Source organism: Acipenser ruthenus, chromosome 44 (genome assembly GCF_902713425.1).
Source record: "Acipenser ruthenus chromosome 44, fAciRut3.2 maternal haplotype, whole genome shotgun sequence".
Lineage (NCBI taxonomy): Eukaryota > Metazoa > Chordata > Actinopteri > Acipenseriformes > Acipenseridae > Acipenser > Acipenser ruthenus.
The window spans coordinates 4,423,864-4,441,052 of NC_081232.1; the positions used below are offsets into that span (position 1 = coordinate 4,423,864).

General features: G+C 43.6%; 53 non-coding genes and 23 pseudogenes across 53 annotated transcripts; all 76 read right to left on the reverse strand.

Annotated features, from left to right (window-relative positions):
• Positions 1-175: 175 nt before the first annotated feature.
• On the reverse strand, positions 176-294 carry LOC131711832 (5S ribosomal RNA). Its single transcript, XR_009313721.1, has one exon. It is a non-coding gene; the product is annotated as a 5S ribosomal RNA (ribosomal RNA).
• A 100-nt stretch (positions 295-394) lies between these two features.
• LOC131715684 (5S ribosomal RNA) lies at positions 395-503 on the reverse strand (annotated as a pseudogene).
• A 114-nt stretch (positions 504-617) lies between these two features.
• LOC131715774 (5S ribosomal RNA) lies at positions 618-726 on the reverse strand (annotated as a pseudogene).
• Positions 727-840: 114 nt separating this feature from the next.
• On the reverse strand, positions 841-959 carry LOC131713199 (5S ribosomal RNA). The gene has a single exon (XR_009315083.1). It is a non-coding gene; the product is annotated as a 5S ribosomal RNA (ribosomal RNA).
• A 114-nt stretch (positions 960-1,073) lies between these two features.
• Positions 1,074-1,192, reverse strand: LOC131720742 (5S ribosomal RNA). Its single transcript, XR_009319639.1, has one exon. It is a non-coding gene; the product is annotated as a 5S ribosomal RNA (ribosomal RNA).
• A 114-nt stretch (positions 1,193-1,306) lies between these two features.
• LOC131711973 (5S ribosomal RNA) lies at positions 1,307-1,425 on the reverse strand. Its single transcript, XR_009313862.1, has one exon. It is a non-coding gene; the product is annotated as a 5S ribosomal RNA (ribosomal RNA).
• A 114-nt stretch (positions 1,426-1,539) lies between these two features.
• LOC131711252 (5S ribosomal RNA) lies at positions 1,540-1,658 on the reverse strand. Its single transcript, XR_009313135.1, has one exon. It is a non-coding gene; the product is annotated as a 5S ribosomal RNA (ribosomal RNA).
• A 100-nt stretch (positions 1,659-1,758) lies between these two features.
• Positions 1,759-1,877, reverse strand: LOC131713203 (5S ribosomal RNA; annotated as a pseudogene).
• A 108-nt stretch (positions 1,878-1,985) lies between these two features.
• Positions 1,986-2,104, reverse strand: LOC117419224 (5S ribosomal RNA). Its single transcript, XR_004661946.2, has one exon. It is a non-coding gene; the product is annotated as a 5S ribosomal RNA (ribosomal RNA).
• Positions 2,105-2,218: 114 nt separating this feature from the next.
• On the reverse strand, positions 2,219-2,337 carry LOC131717691 (5S ribosomal RNA). Its single transcript, XR_009316581.1, has one exon. It is a non-coding gene; the product is annotated as a 5S ribosomal RNA (ribosomal RNA).
• Positions 2,338-2,437: 100 nt separating this feature from the next.
• Positions 2,438-2,556, reverse strand: LOC117418948 (5S ribosomal RNA). Its single transcript, XR_009316582.1, has one exon. It is a non-coding gene; the product is annotated as a 5S ribosomal RNA (ribosomal RNA).
• A 100-nt stretch (positions 2,557-2,656) lies between these two features.
• On the reverse strand, positions 2,657-2,775 carry LOC117418949 (5S ribosomal RNA). The gene has a single exon (XR_004546984.2). It is a non-coding gene; the product is annotated as a 5S ribosomal RNA (ribosomal RNA).
• Positions 2,776-2,875: 100 nt separating this feature from the next.
• LOC117418950 (5S ribosomal RNA) lies at positions 2,876-2,994 on the reverse strand. The gene has a single exon (XR_004546985.1). It is a non-coding gene; the product is annotated as a 5S ribosomal RNA (ribosomal RNA).
• A 114-nt stretch (positions 2,995-3,108) lies between these two features.
• LOC117418951 (5S ribosomal RNA) lies at positions 3,109-3,227 on the reverse strand. Its single transcript, XR_004546986.1, has one exon. It is a non-coding gene; the product is annotated as a 5S ribosomal RNA (ribosomal RNA).
• Positions 3,228-3,341: 114 nt separating this feature from the next.
• LOC117418952 (5S ribosomal RNA) lies at positions 3,342-3,450 on the reverse strand (annotated as a pseudogene).
• A 114-nt stretch (positions 3,451-3,564) lies between these two features.
• Positions 3,565-3,683, reverse strand: LOC117419266 (5S ribosomal RNA). The gene has a single exon (XR_004547228.2). It is a non-coding gene; the product is annotated as a 5S ribosomal RNA (ribosomal RNA).
• A 100-nt stretch (positions 3,684-3,783) lies between these two features.
• LOC131713656 (5S ribosomal RNA) lies at positions 3,784-3,902 on the reverse strand (annotated as a pseudogene).
• Positions 3,903-4,002: 100 nt separating this feature from the next.
• LOC117418954 (5S ribosomal RNA) lies at positions 4,003-4,121 on the reverse strand. The gene has a single exon (XR_004546989.2). It is a non-coding gene; the product is annotated as a 5S ribosomal RNA (ribosomal RNA).
• A 100-nt stretch (positions 4,122-4,221) lies between these two features.
• On the reverse strand, positions 4,222-4,340 carry LOC131717692 (5S ribosomal RNA). Its single transcript, XR_009316583.1, has one exon. It is a non-coding gene; the product is annotated as a 5S ribosomal RNA (ribosomal RNA).
• Positions 4,341-4,440: 100 nt separating this feature from the next.
• LOC117418956 (5S ribosomal RNA) lies at positions 4,441-4,559 on the reverse strand. Its single transcript, XR_004546991.1, has one exon. It is a non-coding gene; the product is annotated as a 5S ribosomal RNA (ribosomal RNA).
• Positions 4,560-4,673: 114 nt separating this feature from the next.
• LOC131712274 (5S ribosomal RNA) lies at positions 4,674-4,792 on the reverse strand. The gene has a single exon (XR_009314167.1). It is a non-coding gene; the product is annotated as a 5S ribosomal RNA (ribosomal RNA).
• A 100-nt stretch (positions 4,793-4,892) lies between these two features.
• On the reverse strand, positions 4,893-5,011 carry LOC131710694 (5S ribosomal RNA). The gene has a single exon (XR_009312576.1). It is a non-coding gene; the product is annotated as a 5S ribosomal RNA (ribosomal RNA).
• A 100-nt stretch (positions 5,012-5,111) lies between these two features.
• LOC131711272 (5S ribosomal RNA) lies at positions 5,112-5,230 on the reverse strand. The gene has a single exon (XR_009313155.1). It is a non-coding gene; the product is annotated as a 5S ribosomal RNA (ribosomal RNA).
• A 100-nt stretch (positions 5,231-5,330) lies between these two features.
• LOC131715712 (5S ribosomal RNA) lies at positions 5,331-5,439 on the reverse strand (annotated as a pseudogene).
• A 114-nt stretch (positions 5,440-5,553) lies between these two features.
• Positions 5,554-5,682, reverse strand: LOC131714036 (5S ribosomal RNA; annotated as a pseudogene).
• A 100-nt stretch (positions 5,683-5,782) lies between these two features.
• Positions 5,783-5,901, reverse strand: LOC131717694 (5S ribosomal RNA). The gene has a single exon (XR_009316585.1). It is a non-coding gene; the product is annotated as a 5S ribosomal RNA (ribosomal RNA).
• Positions 5,902-6,015: 114 nt separating this feature from the next.
• Positions 6,016-6,134, reverse strand: LOC131713954 (5S ribosomal RNA; annotated as a pseudogene).
• Positions 6,135-6,234: 100 nt separating this feature from the next.
• On the reverse strand, positions 6,235-6,353 carry LOC131710143 (5S ribosomal RNA). Its single transcript, XR_009312012.1, has one exon. It is a non-coding gene; the product is annotated as a 5S ribosomal RNA (ribosomal RNA).
• A 114-nt stretch (positions 6,354-6,467) lies between these two features.
• LOC131710755 (5S ribosomal RNA) lies at positions 6,468-6,586 on the reverse strand. Its single transcript, XR_009312637.1, has one exon. It is a non-coding gene; the product is annotated as a 5S ribosomal RNA (ribosomal RNA).
• Positions 6,587-6,686: 100 nt separating this feature from the next.
• LOC131717695 (5S ribosomal RNA) lies at positions 6,687-6,805 on the reverse strand. The gene has a single exon (XR_009316586.1). It is a non-coding gene; the product is annotated as a 5S ribosomal RNA (ribosomal RNA).
• A 114-nt stretch (positions 6,806-6,919) lies between these two features.
• On the reverse strand, positions 6,920-7,038 carry LOC131720727 (5S ribosomal RNA). Its single transcript, XR_009319624.1, has one exon. It is a non-coding gene; the product is annotated as a 5S ribosomal RNA (ribosomal RNA).
• Positions 7,039-7,152: 114 nt separating this feature from the next.
• On the reverse strand, positions 7,153-7,261 carry LOC131716153 (5S ribosomal RNA; annotated as a pseudogene).
• A 112-nt stretch (positions 7,262-7,373) lies between these two features.
• LOC131714940 (5S ribosomal RNA) lies at positions 7,374-7,482 on the reverse strand (annotated as a pseudogene).
• Positions 7,483-7,582: 100 nt separating this feature from the next.
• On the reverse strand, positions 7,583-7,691 carry LOC131715933 (5S ribosomal RNA; annotated as a pseudogene).
• Positions 7,692-7,805: 114 nt separating this feature from the next.
• Positions 7,806-7,924, reverse strand: LOC131711240 (5S ribosomal RNA). The gene has a single exon (XR_009313123.1). It is a non-coding gene; the product is annotated as a 5S ribosomal RNA (ribosomal RNA).
• Positions 7,925-8,024: 100 nt separating this feature from the next.
• LOC131712964 (5S ribosomal RNA) lies at positions 8,025-8,143 on the reverse strand. The gene has a single exon (XR_009314851.1). It is a non-coding gene; the product is annotated as a 5S ribosomal RNA (ribosomal RNA).
• A 111-nt stretch (positions 8,144-8,254) lies between these two features.
• LOC131714941 (5S ribosomal RNA) lies at positions 8,255-8,363 on the reverse strand (annotated as a pseudogene).
• Positions 8,364-8,463: 100 nt separating this feature from the next.
• On the reverse strand, positions 8,464-8,582 carry LOC131717696 (5S ribosomal RNA). The gene has a single exon (XR_009316587.1). It is a non-coding gene; the product is annotated as a 5S ribosomal RNA (ribosomal RNA).
• Positions 8,583-8,682: 100 nt separating this feature from the next.
• LOC131711740 (5S ribosomal RNA) lies at positions 8,683-8,801 on the reverse strand. Its single transcript, XR_009313628.1, has one exon. It is a non-coding gene; the product is annotated as a 5S ribosomal RNA (ribosomal RNA).
• A 100-nt stretch (positions 8,802-8,901) lies between these two features.
• LOC131717697 (5S ribosomal RNA) lies at positions 8,902-9,020 on the reverse strand. Its single transcript, XR_009316588.1, has one exon. It is a non-coding gene; the product is annotated as a 5S ribosomal RNA (ribosomal RNA).
• A 114-nt stretch (positions 9,021-9,134) lies between these two features.
• On the reverse strand, positions 9,135-9,253 carry LOC131712276 (5S ribosomal RNA). Its single transcript, XR_009314169.1, has one exon. It is a non-coding gene; the product is annotated as a 5S ribosomal RNA (ribosomal RNA).
• Positions 9,254-9,353: 100 nt separating this feature from the next.
• Positions 9,354-9,472, reverse strand: LOC131710696 (5S ribosomal RNA). Its single transcript, XR_009312578.1, has one exon. It is a non-coding gene; the product is annotated as a 5S ribosomal RNA (ribosomal RNA).
• A 100-nt stretch (positions 9,473-9,572) lies between these two features.
• LOC131711273 (5S ribosomal RNA) lies at positions 9,573-9,691 on the reverse strand. The gene has a single exon (XR_009313156.1). It is a non-coding gene; the product is annotated as a 5S ribosomal RNA (ribosomal RNA).
• A 100-nt stretch (positions 9,692-9,791) lies between these two features.
• LOC131715713 (5S ribosomal RNA) lies at positions 9,792-9,900 on the reverse strand (annotated as a pseudogene).
• A 114-nt stretch (positions 9,901-10,014) lies between these two features.
• Positions 10,015-10,143, reverse strand: LOC131714037 (5S ribosomal RNA; annotated as a pseudogene).
• Positions 10,144-10,243: 100 nt separating this feature from the next.
• LOC131717698 (5S ribosomal RNA) lies at positions 10,244-10,362 on the reverse strand. Its single transcript, XR_009316589.1, has one exon. It is a non-coding gene; the product is annotated as a 5S ribosomal RNA (ribosomal RNA).
• Positions 10,363-10,476: 114 nt separating this feature from the next.
• LOC131713955 (5S ribosomal RNA) lies at positions 10,477-10,595 on the reverse strand (annotated as a pseudogene).
• Positions 10,596-10,695: 100 nt separating this feature from the next.
• Positions 10,696-10,814, reverse strand: LOC131710144 (5S ribosomal RNA). Its single transcript, XR_009312013.1, has one exon. It is a non-coding gene; the product is annotated as a 5S ribosomal RNA (ribosomal RNA).
• Positions 10,815-10,928: 114 nt separating this feature from the next.
• On the reverse strand, positions 10,929-11,047 carry LOC131710756 (5S ribosomal RNA). Its single transcript, XR_009312638.1, has one exon. It is a non-coding gene; the product is annotated as a 5S ribosomal RNA (ribosomal RNA).
• Positions 11,048-11,147: 100 nt separating this feature from the next.
• LOC131717699 (5S ribosomal RNA) lies at positions 11,148-11,266 on the reverse strand. Its single transcript, XR_009316590.1, has one exon. It is a non-coding gene; the product is annotated as a 5S ribosomal RNA (ribosomal RNA).
• Positions 11,267-11,380: 114 nt separating this feature from the next.
• LOC131720728 (5S ribosomal RNA) lies at positions 11,381-11,499 on the reverse strand. The gene has a single exon (XR_009319625.1). It is a non-coding gene; the product is annotated as a 5S ribosomal RNA (ribosomal RNA).
• A 114-nt stretch (positions 11,500-11,613) lies between these two features.
• LOC131716155 (5S ribosomal RNA) lies at positions 11,614-11,722 on the reverse strand (annotated as a pseudogene).
• A 112-nt stretch (positions 11,723-11,834) lies between these two features.
• Positions 11,835-11,943, reverse strand: LOC131714942 (5S ribosomal RNA; annotated as a pseudogene).
• Positions 11,944-12,043: 100 nt separating this feature from the next.
• Positions 12,044-12,152, reverse strand: LOC131715934 (5S ribosomal RNA; annotated as a pseudogene).
• A 114-nt stretch (positions 12,153-12,266) lies between these two features.
• On the reverse strand, positions 12,267-12,385 carry LOC131711241 (5S ribosomal RNA). The gene has a single exon (XR_009313124.1). It is a non-coding gene; the product is annotated as a 5S ribosomal RNA (ribosomal RNA).
• Positions 12,386-12,485: 100 nt separating this feature from the next.
• Positions 12,486-12,604, reverse strand: LOC131712966 (5S ribosomal RNA). The gene has a single exon (XR_009314853.1). It is a non-coding gene; the product is annotated as a 5S ribosomal RNA (ribosomal RNA).
• A 111-nt stretch (positions 12,605-12,715) lies between these two features.
• Positions 12,716-12,824, reverse strand: LOC131714943 (5S ribosomal RNA; annotated as a pseudogene).
• A 114-nt stretch (positions 12,825-12,938) lies between these two features.
• Positions 12,939-13,047, reverse strand: LOC131716004 (5S ribosomal RNA; annotated as a pseudogene).
• Positions 13,048-13,147: 100 nt separating this feature from the next.
• LOC131714944 (5S ribosomal RNA) lies at positions 13,148-13,256 on the reverse strand (annotated as a pseudogene).
• A 114-nt stretch (positions 13,257-13,370) lies between these two features.
• Positions 13,371-13,489, reverse strand: LOC117418972 (5S ribosomal RNA). Its single transcript, XR_004547006.3, has one exon. It is a non-coding gene; the product is annotated as a 5S ribosomal RNA (ribosomal RNA).
• Positions 13,490-13,589: 100 nt separating this feature from the next.
• Positions 13,590-13,708, reverse strand: LOC131710772 (5S ribosomal RNA). The gene has a single exon (XR_009312654.1). It is a non-coding gene; the product is annotated as a 5S ribosomal RNA (ribosomal RNA).
• A 114-nt stretch (positions 13,709-13,822) lies between these two features.
• LOC131709963 (5S ribosomal RNA) lies at positions 13,823-13,941 on the reverse strand. The gene has a single exon (XR_009311827.1). It is a non-coding gene; the product is annotated as a 5S ribosomal RNA (ribosomal RNA).
• Positions 13,942-14,055: 114 nt separating this feature from the next.
• LOC131710921 (5S ribosomal RNA) lies at positions 14,056-14,174 on the reverse strand. Its single transcript, XR_009312804.1, has one exon. It is a non-coding gene; the product is annotated as a 5S ribosomal RNA (ribosomal RNA).
• A 115-nt stretch (positions 14,175-14,289) lies between these two features.
• LOC131717700 (5S ribosomal RNA) lies at positions 14,290-14,408 on the reverse strand. The gene has a single exon (XR_009316591.1). It is a non-coding gene; the product is annotated as a 5S ribosomal RNA (ribosomal RNA).
• A 100-nt stretch (positions 14,409-14,508) lies between these two features.
• On the reverse strand, positions 14,509-14,617 carry LOC131715685 (5S ribosomal RNA; annotated as a pseudogene).
• A 114-nt stretch (positions 14,618-14,731) lies between these two features.
• On the reverse strand, positions 14,732-14,840 carry LOC131715775 (5S ribosomal RNA; annotated as a pseudogene).
• Positions 14,841-14,954: 114 nt separating this feature from the next.
• LOC131710757 (5S ribosomal RNA) lies at positions 14,955-15,073 on the reverse strand. Its single transcript, XR_009312639.1, has one exon. It is a non-coding gene; the product is annotated as a 5S ribosomal RNA (ribosomal RNA).
• Positions 15,074-15,187: 114 nt separating this feature from the next.
• On the reverse strand, positions 15,188-15,306 carry LOC131720743 (5S ribosomal RNA). The gene has a single exon (XR_009319640.1). It is a non-coding gene; the product is annotated as a 5S ribosomal RNA (ribosomal RNA).
• Positions 15,307-15,420: 114 nt separating this feature from the next.
• LOC131711974 (5S ribosomal RNA) lies at positions 15,421-15,539 on the reverse strand. Its single transcript, XR_009313863.1, has one exon. It is a non-coding gene; the product is annotated as a 5S ribosomal RNA (ribosomal RNA).
• Positions 15,540-15,653: 114 nt separating this feature from the next.
• On the reverse strand, positions 15,654-15,772 carry LOC131711253 (5S ribosomal RNA). The gene has a single exon (XR_009313136.1). It is a non-coding gene; the product is annotated as a 5S ribosomal RNA (ribosomal RNA).
• Positions 15,773-15,872: 100 nt separating this feature from the next.
• Positions 15,873-15,991, reverse strand: LOC131712740 (5S ribosomal RNA). The gene has a single exon (XR_009314629.1). It is a non-coding gene; the product is annotated as a 5S ribosomal RNA (ribosomal RNA).
• A 108-nt stretch (positions 15,992-16,099) lies between these two features.
• On the reverse strand, positions 16,100-16,218 carry LOC131712613 (5S ribosomal RNA). Its single transcript, XR_009314504.1, has one exon. It is a non-coding gene; the product is annotated as a 5S ribosomal RNA (ribosomal RNA).
• A 114-nt stretch (positions 16,219-16,332) lies between these two features.
• LOC117418985 (5S ribosomal RNA) lies at positions 16,333-16,451 on the reverse strand. Its single transcript, XR_004547019.3, has one exon. It is a non-coding gene; the product is annotated as a 5S ribosomal RNA (ribosomal RNA).
• Positions 16,452-16,551: 100 nt separating this feature from the next.
• On the reverse strand, positions 16,552-16,670 carry LOC131709770 (5S ribosomal RNA). The gene has a single exon (XR_009311633.1). It is a non-coding gene; the product is annotated as a 5S ribosomal RNA (ribosomal RNA).
• Positions 16,671-16,770: 100 nt separating this feature from the next.
• Positions 16,771-16,889, reverse strand: LOC131710498 (5S ribosomal RNA). Its single transcript, XR_009312370.1, has one exon. It is a non-coding gene; the product is annotated as a 5S ribosomal RNA (ribosomal RNA).
• Positions 16,890-16,989: 100 nt separating this feature from the next.
• On the reverse strand, positions 16,990-17,108 carry LOC131720610 (5S ribosomal RNA). Its single transcript, XR_009319507.1, has one exon. It is a non-coding gene; the product is annotated as a 5S ribosomal RNA (ribosomal RNA).
• Positions 17,109-17,189: the final 81 nt, after the last annotated feature.

Sequence of the window (17,189 nt, forward strand, 5' to 3'; positions counted from 1 at the left end):
TCTGATCACCTGACAAATCCCACAATGCACCAGGCTTATTCAAGGTGGTGTGGCCGCAGGCGATTGCATTGCTGCTTTCATGACTTTTATGTTTAGTGAGCTGGGGGTGATTCCTCCAAAATTTCCTTTTGTCCTCCACACATTTCAATTGTAAAATGTAATTACAAAAATGTAATGCCTGCAGCACTTGATATTCCCAGGTGGTCTCCCATCCAAGTACTAACCAAGCCCAACATTGCTTAGCTTCTGAGATCAGACAAGATCAGGCTTATTCAAGGTGGTGTGGCCGCAGGCGATTGCATTTCTGCTTTCATGACTTTTATGTTTAGTGAGCTGGGGGTGATTCCTCCAAAATTTCCTTTTGTCCTCCACACATTTCAATTGTAAAATGTAATGCCTGCAGCACTTGATATTCCCAGGTGGTCTCCCATCCAAGTACTAACCAAGCCCAACATTGATTAGCTTCTGAGATCAGGCTTATTCAAGGTGGTGTGGCCGCAGGCGATTGCAGTTCTGCTTTCATGACTTTTATGTTTAGTGAGCTGGGGGTGATTCCTCCAAAATTTCCTTTTGTCCTCCACACATTTCAATTGTAAAATGTAATTACAAAAATGTAATGCCTGCAGCACTTGATATTCCCAGGTGGTCTCCCATCCAAGTACTAACCAAGCCCAACATTGCTTAGCTTCTGAGATCAGACTTATTCAAGGTGGTGTGGCCGCAGGCGATTGCATTTCTGCTTTCATGACTTTTATGTTTAGTGAGCTGGGGGTGATTCCTCCAAAATTTCCTTTTGTCCTCCACACATTTCAATTGTAAAATGTAATTACAAAAATGTAATGCCTGCAGCACTTGATATTCCCAGGTGGTCTCCCATCCAAGTAATAACCAAGCCCAACATTACTTAGCTTCTGAGATCAGACGAGATCAGGCTTATTCAAGGTGGTGTGGCCGCAGGCGATTGCATTTCTGCTTTCATGACTTTTATGTTTAGTGAGCTGGGGGTGATTCCTCCAAAATTTCCTTTTGTCCTCCACACATTTCAATTGTAAAATGTAATTACAAAAATGTAATGCCTGCAGCACTTGATATTCCCAGGTGGTCTCCCACCCAAGTACTAACCAAGCCCAACATTGCTTAGCTTCTGAGATCAGACGAGATCAGGCTTATTCAAGGTGGTGTGGCCGCAGGCGATTGCATTTTTGCTTTCATGACTTTTATTTTTAGTGAGCTGGGGGTGATTCCTCCAAAATTTCCTTTTGTCCTCCACACATTTCAATTGTAAAATGTAATTACAAAAATGTAATGCCTGCAGCACTTGATATTCCCAGGTGGTCTCCCATCCAAGTACTAACCAAGCCCAACATTACTTAGCTTCTGAGATCAGACGAGATCAGGCTTATTCAAGGTGGTGTGGCCACAGGCGATTGCATTTCTGCTTTCATGACTTTTATGTTTAGTGAGCTGGGGGTGATTCCTCCAAAATTTCCTTTTGTCCTCCACACATTTCAATTGTAAAATGTAATTACAAAAATGTAATGCCTGCAGCACTTGATATTCCCAGGTGGTCTCCCATCCAAGTACTAACCAAGCCCAACATTGCTTAGCTTCTGAGATCAGACGAGATCAGACTTATTCAAGGTGGTGTGGCCGCAGGCGATTGCATTTCTGCTTTCATGACTTTTATGTTTAGTGAGCTGGGGGTGATTCCTCCAAAATTTCCTTTTGTCCTCCACACATTTCAATTGTAAAATGTAATGCCTGCAGCACTTGATATTCCCAGGTGGTCTCCCATCCAAGTACTAACAAAGCCCAACATTGCTTAGCTTCTGAGATCAGACGAGATCAGGCTTATTCAAGGTGGTGTGGCTACAGGCGATTGCTTTTCTGCTTTCCTGCTTTCATGACTTTTATGTTTAGTGAGCTGGGGGTGATTACTCCAAAATTCCCTCTTGTCCTAAACACATTTCAATTGTAAAATGTAATGCCTGCAGCACTTGATATTCCCAGGTGGTCTCCCATCCAAGTACTAACCAAGACCAACATTGCTTAGCTTCTGAGATCAGACGAGATCAGGCTTAATCAAGGTGGTGTGGCTGCAGGCGATTGCATTTCTGCTTTCATGACTTTTATGTTTAGTGAGCTGGGGGTGATTCCTCCAAAATTTCCTTTTGTCCTCCACACATTTCAATTGTAAAATGTAATTACAAAAATGTAATGCCTGCAGCACTTGATATTCCCAGGTGGTCTCCCATCCAAGTACTAACCAAGCCCAACATTGCTTAGCTTCTGAGATCAGACGAGATCAGGCTTATTCAAGGTGGTGTGGCCGCAGGCGATTGTATTTCTGCTTTCATGACTTTTATGTTTAGTGAGCTGGGGGTGATTCCTCCAAAATTTCCTTTTGTCCTCCACACATTTCAATTGTAAAATGTAATGCCTGCAGCACTTGATATTCCCAGGTGGTCTCCCATCCAAGTACTAACCAAGCCCAACATTGCTTAGCTTCTGAGATCAGACGAGATCAGGCTTATTCAAGGTGGTGTGGCCGCAGGCGATTGCATTTTTGCTTTCATGACTTTTATGTTTAGTGAGCTGGGGGTGATTCCTCCAAAATTTCCTTTTGTCCTCCACACATTTCAATTGTAAAATGTAATGCCTGCAGCACTTGATATTCCCAGGTGGTCTCCCATCCAAGTACTAACCAAGCCCAACATTGCTTAGCTTCTGAGATCAGACGAGATCAAGCTTATTCAAGGTGGTGTGGCCGCAGGCGATTGCATTTCTGCTTTCATGACTTTTATGTTTAGTGAGCTGGGGGTGATTCCTCCACAATTTCCTTTTGTCCTCCACACATTTCAATTGTAAAATGTAATGCCTGCAGCACTTGATATTCCCAGGTGGTCTCCCATCCAAGTACTAACCAAGCCCAACATTGCTTAGCTTCTGAGATCAGACGAGATCAGGCTTATTCAAGGTGGTGTGGCCGCAGGCGATTGCATTTCTGCTTTCATGACTTTTATGTTTAGTGAGCTGGGGGTGATTCCTCCAAAATTTCCTTTTGTCCTCCACACATTTCAATTGTAAAATGTAATTACAAAAATGTAATGCCTGCAGCACTTGATATTCCCAGGTGGTCTCCCATCCAAGTACTAACCAAGCCCAACATTGCTTAGCTTCTGAGATCAGACGAGATCAGGCTTATTCAAGGTGGTGTGGCCGCAGGCGATTGCATTTCTGCTTTCATGACTTTTATGTTTAGTGAGCTGGGGGTGATTCCTCCAAAATTTCCTTTTGTCCTCCACACATTTCAATTGTAAAATGTAATTACAAAAATGTAATGCCTGCAGCACTTGATATTCCCAGGTGGTCTCCCATCCAAGTACTAACCAAGCCCAACATTGCTTAGCTTCTGAGATCAGGCTTATTCAAGGTGGTGTGGCCGCAGGCGATTGCATTTCTGCTTTCATGACTTTTATGTTTAGTGAGCTGGGGGTGATTCCTCCAAAATTTCCTTTTGTCCTCCACACATTTCAATTGTAAAATGTAATTACAAAAATGTAATGCCTGCAGCACTTGATATTCCCAGGTGGTCTCCCATCCAAGTACTAACCAAGCCCAACATTGCTTAGCTTCTGAGATCAGACGAGATCAGGCTTATTCAAGGTGGTGTGGCCGCAGGCGATTGCATTTCTGCTTTCATGACTTTTATGTTTAGTGAGCTGGGGGTGATTCCTCCAAAATTTCCTTTTGTCCTCCACACATTTCAATTGTAAAATGTAATGCCTGCAGCACTTGATATTCCCAGGTGGTCTCCCATCCAAATACTAACCAAGCCCAACATTACTTAGCTTCTGAGATCAGACGAGATCAGGCTTATTCAAGGTGGTGTGGCAGCAGGCGATTGCATTTCTGCTTTCATGACTTTTATGTTTAGTGAGCTGGGGGTGATTCCTCCAAAATTTCCTTTTGTCCTCCACACATTTCAATTGTAAAATGTAATGCCTGCAGCACTTGATATTCCCAGGTGGTCTCCCATCCAAGTACTAACCAAGCCCAACATTGCTTAGCTTCTGATATCAGACGAGATCAGGCTTATTCAAGGTGGTGTGGCCGCAGGCGATTGCATTTCTGCTTTCATGACTTTTATGTTTAGTGAGCTGGGGGTGATTCCTCCAAAATTTCCTTTTGTCCTCCACACATTTCAATTGTAAAATGTAATGCCTGCAGCACTTGATATTCCCAGGTGGTCTCCCATCCAAGTACTAACCAAGCCCAACATTGCTTAGCTTCTGAGATCAGACGAGATCAGGCTTATTCAAGGTGGTGTGGCCGCAGGCGATTGCATTTCTGCTTTCATGACTTTTATGTTTAGTGAGCTGGGGGTGATTCCTCCAAAATTTCCTTTTGTCCTCCACACATTTCTATTGTAAAATGTAATGCCTGCAGCACTTGATATTCCCAGGTGGTCTCCCATCCAAGTACTAACCAAGCCCAACATTGCTTAGCTTCTGAGATCAGACGAGATCAGGCTTATTCAAGGTGGTGTGGCCGCAGGCGATTGCATTTCTGCTTTCATGACTTTTATGTTTAGTGAGCTGGGGGTGATTCCTCCAAAATTTCCTTTTGTCCTCCACACATTTCAATTGTAAAATGTAATTACAAAAATGTAATGCCTGCAGCACTTGATATTCCCAGGTGGTCTCCCATCCAAGTACTAACCAAGCTCAACATTGCTTAGCTTCTGAGATCAGACGAGATCAGGCTTATTCAAGGTGGTGTGGCCGCAGGCGATTGCTTTTCTGCTTTCATGACTTTTATGTTTAGTGAGCTGGGGGTGATTCCTCCAAAATTTCCTTTTGTCCTCCACACATTTCAATTGTAAAATGTAATGCCTGCAGCACTTGATATTCCCAGGTGGTCTCCCATCCAAGTACTAACCAAGCCCAACATTGCTTAGCTTCTGAGATCAGACGAGATCAGGCTTATTCAAGGTGGTGTGGCCGCAGGAGATTGCATTTCTGCTTTCATGACTTTTATGTTTAGTGAGCTGGGGGTGATTCCTCCAAAATTTCCTTTTGTCCTCCACACATTTCAATTGTAAAATGTAATGCCTGCAGCACTTGATATTCCCAGGTGGTCTCCCATCCAAGTACTAACCAAGCCCAACATTGCTTAGCTTCTGAGATCAGACGAGATCAGGCTTATTCAAGGTGGTGTGGCAGCAGGCGATTGCATTTCTGCTTTCATGACTTTTATGTTTAGTGAGCTGGGGGTGATTCCTCCAAAATTTCCTTTTGTCCTCCACACATTTCAATTGTAAAATGTAATGCCTGCAGCACTTGATATTCCCAGGTGGTCTCCCATCCAAATACTAACCAAGCCCAACATTGCTTAGCTTCTGAGATCAGGCTTATTCAAGGTGGTGTGGCCGCAGGCGATTGCATTTCTGCTTTCATGACTTTTATGTTTAGTGAGCTGGGGGTGATTCCTCCAAAATTTCCTTTTGGCCTCCACACATTTCAATTGTAAAATGTAATTACAAAATTGTAATGCCTGCAGCACTTGATATTCCCAGGTGGTCTCCCATCCAAGTACTAACCAAGCCCAACATTGCTTAGCTTCTGAGATCAGGCAAGATCAGGCGAGATCAGGCTTATTCAAGGTGGTGTGGCCGCAGGCGATTGCATTTCTGCTTTCATGACTTTTATGTTTAGTGAGCTGGGGGTGATTCCTCCAAAATTTCCTTTTGTCCTCCACACATTTCAATTGTAAAATGTAATGCCTGCAGCACTTGATATTCCCAGGTGGTCTCCCATCCAAGTACTAACCAAGCCCAACATTGCTTAGCTTCTGAGATCAGACGAGATCAGGCTTATTCAAGGTGGTGTGGCCGCAGGCGATTGCATTTCTGCTTTCATGACTTTTATGTTTAGTGAGCTGGGGGTGATTCCTCCAAAATTTCCTTTTGTCCTCCACACATTTCAATTGTAAAATGTAATTACAAAAATGTAATGCCTGCAGCACATGATATTCCCAGGTGGTCTCCCATCCAAGTACTAACCAAGCCCAACATTGCTTAGCTTCTGAGATCAGGCAAGATCAGGCTTATTCAAGGTGGTGTGGCCGCAGGCGATTGCATTTCTGCTTTCATGACTTTTATGTTTAGGGAGCTGGGGGTGATTCCTCCAAAATTTCCTTTTGTCCTCCACACATTTCAATTGTAAAATGTGATGCCTGCAGCACTTGATATTCCCAGGTGGTCTCCCATCCAAGTACTAACCAAGCCCAACATTGCTTAGCTTCTGAGATCAGACGAGATCAGGCTTATTCAAGGTGGTGTGGCCACAGGCGATTGCATTTCTGCTTTCATGACTTTTATGTTTAGTGAGCTGGGGGTGATTCCTCCAAAATTTCCTTTTGTCCTCCACACATTTCAATTGTAAAATGTAATTACAAAAATGTAATGCCTGCAGCACTTGATATTCCCAGGTGGTCTCCCATCCAAGTACTAACCAAGCCCAACATTACTTAGCTTCTGAGATCAGACGAGATCAGGCTTATTCAAGGTGGTGTGGCCGCAGGCGATTGCATTCCTGCTTTCATGACTTTTATGTTTAGTGAGCTGGGGGTGATTCCTCCAAAATTTCCTTTTGTCCTCCACACATTTCAATTGTAAAATGTAATGCCTGCAGCACTTGATATTCCCAGGTGGTCTCCCATCCAAGTACTAACCAAGCCCAACATTGCTTAGCTTCTGAGATCAGACGAGATCAGGCTTATTCAAGGTGGTGTGGCCGCAGGCGATTGCATTTCTGCTTTCATGACTTTTATGTTTAGTGAGCTGGGGGTGATTCCTCCAAAATTTCCTTTTGTCCTCCACACATTTCAATTGTAAAATGTAATTACAAAAATGTAATGCCTGCAGCACTTGATATTCCCAGGTGGTCTCCCATCCAAGTACTAATCAAGCCCAACATTGCTTAGCTTCTGAGATCAGACGAGATCAGGCTTAGTCAAGGTGGTGTGGCCGCAGGCGATTGCATTTCTGCTTTCATGACTTTTATGTTTAGTGAGCTGGGGGTGATTCCTCCAAAATTTCCTTTTGTCCTCCACACATTTCAATTGTAAAATGTAATTACAAAAATATAATGCCTGCAGCACTTGATATTCCCAGGTGGTCTCCCATCCAAGTACTAACCAAGCCCAACATTGCTTAGCTTCTGAGATCAGGCTAATTTAAGGTGGTGTGGCCGCAGGCGATTGCATTTCTGCTTTCATGACTTATGTTTAGGGAGCTGGGGGTGATTCCTCCAAAATTTCCTTTTGTCCTCCACACATTTCAATTGTAAAATGTAATTACAAAAACGTAATGCCTGCAGCACTTGATATTCCCAGGTGGTCTCCCATCCAAGTACTAACCAAGCCCAACATTGCTTAGCTTCTGAGATCAGGCTTATTCAAGGTGGTGTGGCCGCAGGCGATTGCATTTCTGCTTTCATGACTTTTATGTTTAGTGAGCTGGGGGTGATTCCTCCAAAATGTCCTTTTGTCCTCCACACATTTCAATTGTAAAATGTAATGCCTGCAGCACTTGATATTCCCAGGTGGTCTCCCATCCAAGTACTAACCAAGCCCAACATTGCTTAGCTTCTGAGATCAGGCTTATTGAAGGTGGTGTGGCCGCAGGCGATTGCTTTTCTGCTTTCATGACTTTTATGTTTAGTGAGCTGGGGGTGATTCCTCCAAAATTTCCTTTTGTCCTCCACACATTTCAATTGTAAAATGTAATTACAAAAATGTAATGCCTGCAGCACTTGATATTCCCAGGTGGTCTCCCATCCAAGTACTAACCAAGCCCAACATTGGTTAGCTTCTGAGATCAGACGAGATCAGGCTTATTCAAGGTGGTGTGGCCGCAGGCGATTGCATTTCTGCTTTCATGACTTTTATGTTTAGTGAGCTGGGGGTGATTCCTCCAAAATTTCCTTTTGTCCTCCACACATTTCAATTGTAAAATGTAATGCCTGCAGCACTTGATATTCCCAGGTGGTCTCCCATCCAAGTACTAACCAAGCCCAACATTGCTTAGCTTCTGAGATCAGACGAGATAAGGCTTATTCAAGGTGGTGTGGCCGCAGGCGATTGCATTTCTGCTTTCATGACTTTTATGTTTAGTGAGCTGGGGGTGATTCCTCCAAAATTTCCTTTTGTCCACACATTTCAATTGTAAAATGTAATTACAAAAATGTAATGCCTGCAGCACTTGATATTCCCAGGTGGTCTCCCATCCAAGTACTAACCAAGCCCAACATTGCTTAGCTTCTGAGATCAGGCTTATTCAAGGTGGTGTGGCCGCAGGCGATTGCATTTCTGCTTTCATGACTTTTATGTTTAGTGAGCTGGGGGTGATTCCTCCAAAATTTCCTTTTGTCCTCCACACATTTCAATTGTAAAATGTAATGCCTGCAGCACTTGATATTCCCAGGTGGTCTCCCATCCAAGTACTAACCAAGCCCAACATTGCTTAGCTTCTGAGATCAGACGAGATCAGGCTTATTCAAGGTGGTGTGGCCGCAGGCGATTGCATTTCTGCTTTCATGACTTTTATGTTTAGTGAGCTGGGGGTGATTCCTCCAAAATTTCCTTTTGTCCTCCACACATTTCAATTGTAAAATGTAATGCCTGCCGCACTTGATATTCCCAGGTGGTCTCCCATCCAAGTACTAACCAAGCCCAACATTGCTTAGCTTCTGAGATCAGACGAGATCAGGCTTATTCAAGGTGGTGTGGCCGCAGGCGATTGCATTCCTGCTTTCATGACTTTTATGTTTAGTGAGCTGGGGGTGATTCCTCCAAAATTTCCTTTTGTCCTCCACACATTTCTATTGTAAAATGTAATGCCTGCAGCACTTGATATTCCCAGGTGGTCTCCCATCCAAGTACTAACCAAGCCCAACATTGCTTAGCTTCTGAGATCAGACGAGATCAGGCTTATTCAAGGTGGTGTGGCCGCAGGCGATTGCATTTCTGCTTTCATGACTTTTATGTTTAGTGAGCTGGGGGTGATTCCTCCAAAATTTCCTTTTGTCCTCCACACATTTCAATTGTAAAATGTAATTACAAAAATGTAATGCCTGCAGCACTTGATATTCCCAGGTGGTCTCCCATCCAAGTACTAACCAAGCTCAACATTGCTTAGCTTCTGAGATCAGACGAGATCAGGCTTATTCAAGGTGGTGTGGCCGCAGGCGATTGCTTTTCTGCTTTCATGACTTTTATGTTTAGTGAGCTGGGGGTGATTCCTCCAAAATTTCCTTTTGTCCTCCACACATTTCAATTGTAAAATGTAATGCCTGCAGCACTTGATATTCCCAGGTGGTCTCCCATCCAAGTACTAACCAAGCCCAACATTGCTTAGCTTCTGAGATCAGACGAGATCAGGCTTATTCAAGGTGGTGTGGCCGCAGGAGATTGCATTTCTGCTTTCATGACTTTTATGTTTAGTGAGCTGGGGGTGATTCCTCCAAAATTTCCTTTTGTCCTCCACACATTTCAATTGTAAAATGTAATGCCTGCAGCACTTGATATTCCCAGGTGGTCTCCCATCCAAGTACTAACCAAGCCCAACATTGCTTAGCTTCTGAGATCAGACGAGATCAGGCTTATTCAAGGTGGTGTGGCAGCAGGCGATTGCATTTCTGCTTTCATGACTTTTATGTTTAGTGAGCTGGGGGTGATTCCTCCAAAATTTCCTTTTGTCCTCCACACATTTCAATTGTAAAATGTAATGCCTGCAGCACTTGATATTCCCAGGTGGTCTCCCATCCAAATACTAACCAAGCCCAACATTGCTTAGCTTCTGAGATCAGGCTTATTCAAGGTGGTGTGGCCGCAGGCGATTGCATTTCTGCTTTCATGACTTTTATGTTTAGTGAGCTGGGGGTGATTCCTCCAAAATTTCCTTTTGGCCTCCACACATTTCAATTGTAAAATGTAATTACAAAATTGTAATGCCTGCAGCACTTGATATTCCCAGGTGGTCTCCCATCCAAGTACTAACCAAGCCCAACATTGCTTAGCTTCTGAGATCAGGCAAGATCAGGCGAGATCAGGCTTATTCAAGGTGGTGTGGCCGCAGGCGATTGCATTTCTGCTTTCATGACTTTTATGTTTAGTGAGCTGGGGGTGATTCCTCCAAAATTTCCTTTTGTCCTCCACACATTTCAATTGTAAAATGTAATGCCTGCAGCACTTGATATTCCCAGGTGGTCTCCCATCCAAGTACTAACCAAGCCCAACATTGCTTAGCTTCTGAGATCAGACGAGATCAGGCTTATTCAAGGTGGTGTGGCCGCAGGCGATTGCATTTCTGCTTTCATGACTTTTATGTTTAGTGAGCTGGGGGTGATTCCTCCAAAATTTCCTTTTGTCCTCCACACATTTCAATTGTAAAATGTAATTACAAAAATGTAATGCCTGCAGCACATGATATTCCCAGGTGGTCTCCCATCCAAGTACTAACCAAGCCCAACATTGCTTAGCTTCTGAGATCAGGCAAGATCAGGCTTATTCAAGGTGGTGTGGCCGCAGGCGATTGCATTTCTGCTTTCATGACTTTTATGTTTAGGGAGCTGGGGGTGATTCCTCCAAAATTTCCTTTTGTCCTCCACACATTTCAATTGTAAAATGTGATGCCTGCAGCACTTGATATTCCCAGGTGGTCTCCCATCCAAGTACTAACCAAGCCCAACATTGCTTAGCTTCTGAGATCAGACGAGATCAGGCTTATTCAAGGTGGTGTGGCCACAGGCGATTGCATTTCTGCTTTCATGACTTTTATGTTTAGTGAGCTGGGGGTGATTCCTCCAAAATTTCCTTTTGTCCTCCACACATTTCAATTGTAAAATGTAATTACAAAAATGTAATGCCTGCAGCACTTGATATTCCCAGGTGGTCTCCCATCCAAGTACTAACCAAGCCCAACATTACTTAGCTTCTGAGATCAGACGAGATCAGGCTTATTCAAGGTGGTGTGGCCGCAGGCGATTGCATTCCTGCTTTCATGACTTTTATGTTTAGTGAGCTGGGGGTGATTCCTCCAAAATTTCCTTTTGTCCTCCACACATTTCAATTGTAAAATGTAATGCCTGCAGCACTTGATATTCCCAGGTGGTCTCCCATCCAAGTACTAACCAAGCCCAACATTGCTTAGCTTCTGAGATCAGACGAGATCAGGCTTATTCAAGGTGGTGTGGCCGCAGGCGATTGCATTTCTGCTTTCATGACTTTTATGTTTAGTGAGCTGGGGGTGATTCCTCCAAAATTTCCTTTTGTCCTCCACACATTTCAATTGTAAAATGTAATTACAAAAATGTAATGCCTGCAGCACTTGATATTCCCAGGTGGTCTCCCATCCAAGTACTAATCAAGCCCAACATTGCTTAGCTTCTGAGATCAGACGAGATCAGGCTTAGTCAAGGTGGTGTGGCCGCAGGCGATTGCATTTCTGCTTTCATGACTTTTATGTTTAGTGAGCTGGGGGTGATTCCTCCAAAATTTCCTTTTGTCCTCCACACATTTCAATTGTAAAATGTAATTACAAAAATGTAATGCCTGCAGCACTTGATATTCCCAGGTGGTCTCCCATCCAAGTACTAACCAAGCCCAACATTGCTTAGCTTCTGAGATCAGGCTAATTTAAGGTGGTGTGGCCGCAGGCGATTGCATTTCTGCTTTCATGACTTATGTTTAGGGAGCTGGGGGTGATTCCTCCAAAATTTCCTTTTGTCCTCCACACATTTCAATTGTAAAATGTAATTACAAAAACGTAATGCCTGCAGCACTTGATATTCCCAGGTGGTCTCCCATCCAAGTACTAACCAAGCCCAACATTGCTTAGCTTCTGAGATCAGGCTTATTCAAGGTGGTGTGGCCGCAGGCGATTGCATTTCTGCTTTCATGACTTTTATGTTTAGTGAGCTGGGGGTGATTCCTCCAAAATGTCCTTTTGTCCTCCACACATTTCAATTGTAAAATGTAATGCCTGCAGCACTTGATATTCCCAGGTGGTCTCCCATCCAAGTACTAACCAAGCCCAACATTGCTTAGCTTCTGAGATCAGGCTTATTGAAGGTGGTGTGGCCGCAGGCGATTGCTTTTCTGCTTTCATGACTTTTATGTTTAGTGAGCTGGGGGTGATTCCTCCAAAATTTCCTTTTGTCCTCCACACATTTCAATTGTAAAATGTAATTACAAAAATGTAATGCCTGCAGCACTTGATATTCCCAGGTGGTCTCCCATCCAAGTACTAACCAAGCCCAACATTGGTTAGCTTCTGAGATCAGACGAGATCAGGCTTATTCAAGGTGGTGTGGCCGCAGGCGATTGCATTTCTGCTTTCATGACTTTTATGTTTAGTGAGCTGGGGGTGATTCCTCCAAAATTTCCTTTTGTCCTCCACACATTTCAATTGTAAAATGTAATGCCTGCAGCACTTGATATTCCCAGGTGGTCTCCCATCCAAGTACTAACCAAGCCCAACATTGCTTAGCTTCTGAGATCAGACGAGATAAGGCTTATTCAAGGTGGTGTGGCCGCAGGCGATTGCATTTCTGCTTTCATGACTTTTATGTTTAGTGAGCTGGGGGTGATTCCTCCAAAATTTCCTTTTGTCCACACATTTCAATTGTAAAATGTAATTACAAAAATGTAATGCCTGCAGCACTTGATATTCCCAGGTGGTCTCCCATCCAAGTACTAACCAAGCCCAACATTGCTTAGCTTCTGAGATCAGGCTTATTCAAGGTGGTGTGGCCGCAGGCGATTGCATTTCTGCTTTCATGACTTTTATGTTTAGTGAGCTGGGGGTGATTCCTCCAAAATTTCCTTTTGGCCTCCACACATTTCAATTGTAAAATGTAATTACAAAAATGTAATGCCTGCAGCACTTGATATTCCCAGGTGGTCTCCCATCCAAGTACTAACCAAGCCCAACATTGCTTAGCTTCTGAGATCAGGCTTATTCAAGTTGGTGTGGCCGCAGGCGATTGCATTTCTGCTTTCATGACTTTTATGTTTAGTGAGCTGGGGGTGATTCCTCCAAAATTTCCTTTTGTCCTCCACACATTTCAATTGTAAAATGTAATGCCTGCAGCACTTGATATTCCCAGGTGGTCTCCCATCCAAGTACTAACCAAGCCCAACATTGCTTAGCTTCTGAGATCAGGCTTATTCAAGGTGGTGTGGCCGCAGGCGATTGCATTTTTGCTTTCATGACTTTTATGTTTAGGGAGCTGGGGGTGATTCCTCCAAAATTTCCTTTTGTCCTCCACACATTTCAATTGTAAAATGTAATTACAAAAATGTAATGCCTGCAGCACTTGATATTCCCAGGAGGTCTCCCATCCAAGTACTAACCAAGCCCAACATTGCTTAGCTTCTGAGATCAGGCGAGATCAGGCTTATTCAAGGTGGTGTGGCCGCAGGCGATTGCATTTCTGCTTTCATGACTTTTATGTTTAGGGAGCTGGGGGTGATTCCTCCAAAATTTCCTTTTGTCCTCCACACATTTCAATTGTAAAATGTAATGCCTGCAGCACTTGATATTCCCAGGTGGTCTCCCATCCAAGTACTAACCAAGCCCAACATTGCTTAGCTTCTGAGATCACACGAGATCAGGCTTATTCAAGGTGGTGTGGCCGCAGGCAATTGCATTTCTGCTTTCATGACTTTTATGTTTAGTGAGCTGGGGGTGATTCCTCCAATATTTCCTTTTGGCCTCCACACATTTCAATTGTAAAATGTAATTACAAAAATGTAATGCCTGCATCACTTGATATTCCCAGGTGGTCTCCCATCCAAGTACTAACCAAGCCCAACATTGCTTAGCTTCTGAGATCAGACGAGATCAGGCTTATTCAAGGTGGTGTGGACGCAGGCGATTGCATTTCTGCTTTCATGACTTTTATGTTTAGTGAGCTGGGGGTGATTCCTCCAAAATTTCCTTTTGTCCTCCACACATTTCAATTGTAAAATGTAATTACAAAAATGTAATGCCTGCAGCACTTGATATTCCCAGGTGGTCTCCCATCCAAGTACTAATCAAGCCCAACATTGCTTAGCTTCTGAGATCAGACGAGATCAGGCTTATTCAAGGTGGTGTGGCCACAGGTGATTGCATTTCTGCTTTCATGACTTTTATGTTTAGTGAGCTGGGGGGTGATTCCTCCAAAATTTCCTTTTGTCCTCCACACATTTCAATTGTAAAATGTAATTACAAAAATGTAATGCCTGCAGCACTTGATATTCCCAGGTGGTCTCCCATCCAAGTACTAACCAAGCCCAACATTGCTTAGCTTCTGAGATCAGACGAGATCAGGCTTATTCAAGGTGGTGTGGCCGCAGGCGATTGCATTTCTGCTTTCATGACTTTTATGTTTAGTGAGCTGGGGGTGATTCCTCCAAAATTTCCTTTTGTCCTCCACACATTTCAATTGTAAAATGTAATGCCTGCAGCACTTGATATTCCCAGGTGGTCTCCCATCCAAGTACTAACCAAGCCCAACATTGATTAGCTTCTGAGATCAGGCTTATTCAAGGTGGTGTGGCCGCAGGCGATTGCAGTTCTGCTTTCATGACTTTTATGTTTAGTGAGCTGGGGGTGATTCCTCCAAAATTTCCTTTTGTCCTCCACACATTTCAATTGTAAAATGTAATTACAAAAATGTAATGCCTGCAGCACTTGATATTCCCAGGTGGTCTCCCATCCAAGTACTAACCAAGCCCAACATTGCTTAGCTTCTGAGATCAGACTTATTCAAGGTGGTGTGGCCGCAGGCGATTGCATTTCTGCTTTCATGACTTTTATGTTTAGTGAGCTGGGGGTGATTCCTCCAAAATTTCCTTTTGTCCTCCACACATTTCAATTGTAAAATGTAATTACAAAAATGTAATGCCTGCAGCACTTGATATTCCCAGGTGGTCTCCCATCCAAGTACTAACCAAGCCCAACATTACTTAGCTTCTGAGATCAGACGAGATCAGGCTTATTCAAGGTGGTGTGGCCGCAGGCGATTGCATTTCTGCTTTCATGACTTTTATGTTTAGTGAGCTGGGGGTGATTCCTCCAAAATTTCCTTTTGTCCTCCACACATTTCAATTGTAAAATGTAATTACAAAAATGTAATGCCTGCAGCACTTGATATTCCCAGGTGGTCTCCCACCCAAGTACTAACCAAGCCCAACATTGCTTAGCTTCTGAGATCAGACGAGATCAGGCTTATTCAAGGTGGTGTGGCCGCAGGCGATTGCATTTTTGCTTTCATGACTTTTATTTTTAGTGAGCTGGGGGTGATTCCTCCAAAATTTCCTTTTGTCCTCCACACATTTCAATTGTAAAATGTAATTACAAAAATGTAATGCCTGCAGCACTTGATATTCCCAGGTGGTCTCCCATCCAAGTACTAACCAAGCCCAACATTACTTAGCTTCTGAGATCAGACGAGATCAGGCTTATTCAAGGTGGTGTGGCCACAGGCGATTGCATTTCTGCTTTCATGACTTTTATGTTTAGTGAGCTGGGGGTGATTCCTCCAAAATTTCCTTTTGTCCTCCACACATTTCAATTGTAAAATGTAATTACAAAAATGTAATGCCTGCAGCACTTGATATTCCCAGGTGGTCTCCCATCCAAGTACTAACCAAGCCCAACATTGCTTAGCTTCTGAGATCAGACGAGATCAGACTTATTCAAGGTGGTGTGGCCGCAGGCGATTGCATTTCTGCTTTCATGACTTTTATGTTTAGTGAGCTGGGGGTGATTCCTCCAAAATTTCCTTTTGTCCTCCACACATTTCAATTGTAAAATGTAATGCCTGCAGCACTTGATATTCCCAGGTGGTCTCCCATCCAAGTACTAACAAAGCCCAACATTGCTTAGCTTCTGAGATCAGACGAGATCAGGCTTATTCAAGGTGGTGTGGCTGCAGGCGATTGCTTTTCTGCTTTCCTGCTTTCATGACTTTTATGTTTAGTGAGCTGGGGGTGATTACTCCAAAATTCCCTCTTGTCCTAAACACATTTCAATTGTAAAATGTAATGCCTGCAGCACTTGATATTCCCAGGTGGTCTCCCATCCAAGTACTAACCAAGACCAACATTGCTTAGCTTCTGAGATCAGACGAGATCAGGCTTAATCAAGGTGGTGTGGCTGCAGGCGATTGCATTTCTGCTTTCATGACTTTTATGTTTAGTGAGCTGGGGGTGATTCCTCCAAAATTTCCTTTTGTCCTCCACACATTTCAATTGTAAAATGTAATTACAAAAATGTAATGCCTGCAGCACTTGATATTCCCAGGTGGTCTCCCATCCAAGTACTAACCAAGCCCAACATTGCTTAGCTTCTGAGATCAGACGAGATCAGGCTTATTCAAGGTGGTGTGGCCGCAGGCGATTGTATTTCTGCTTTCATGACTTTTATGTTTAGTGAGCTGGGGGTGATTCCTCCAAAATTTCCTTTTGTCCTCCACACATTTCAATTGTAAAATGTAATGCCTGCAGCACTTGATATTCCCAGGTGGTCTCCCATCCAAGTACTAACCAAGCCCAACATTGCTTAGTTTCTGAGATCAGACGAGATCAGGCTTATTCAAGGTGGTGTGGCCGCAGGCGATTGCATTTTTGCTTTCATGACTTTTATGTTTAGTGAGCTGGGGGTGATTCCTCCAAAATTTCCTTTTGTCCTCCACACATTTCAATTGTAAAATGTAATGCCTGCAGCACTTGATATTCCCAGGTGGTCTCCCATCCAAGTACTAACCAAGCCCAACATTGCTTAGCTTCTGAGATCAGACGAGATCAAGCTTATTCAAGGTGGTGTGGCCGCAGGCGATTGCATTTCTGCTTTCATGACTTTTATGTTTAGTGAGCTGGGGGTGATTCCTCCACAATTTCCTTTTGTCCTCCACACATTTCAATTGTAAAATGTAATGCCTGCAGCACTTGATATTCCCAGGTGGTCTCCCATCCAAGTACTAACCAAGCCCAACATTGCTTAGCTTCTGAGATCAGACGAGATCAGGATTATTCAAGGTGGTGTGGCCGCAGGCGATTGCATTTCTGCTTTCATGACTTTTATGTTTAGTGAGCTGGGGGTGATTCCTCCAAAATTTCCTTTTGTCCTCCACACA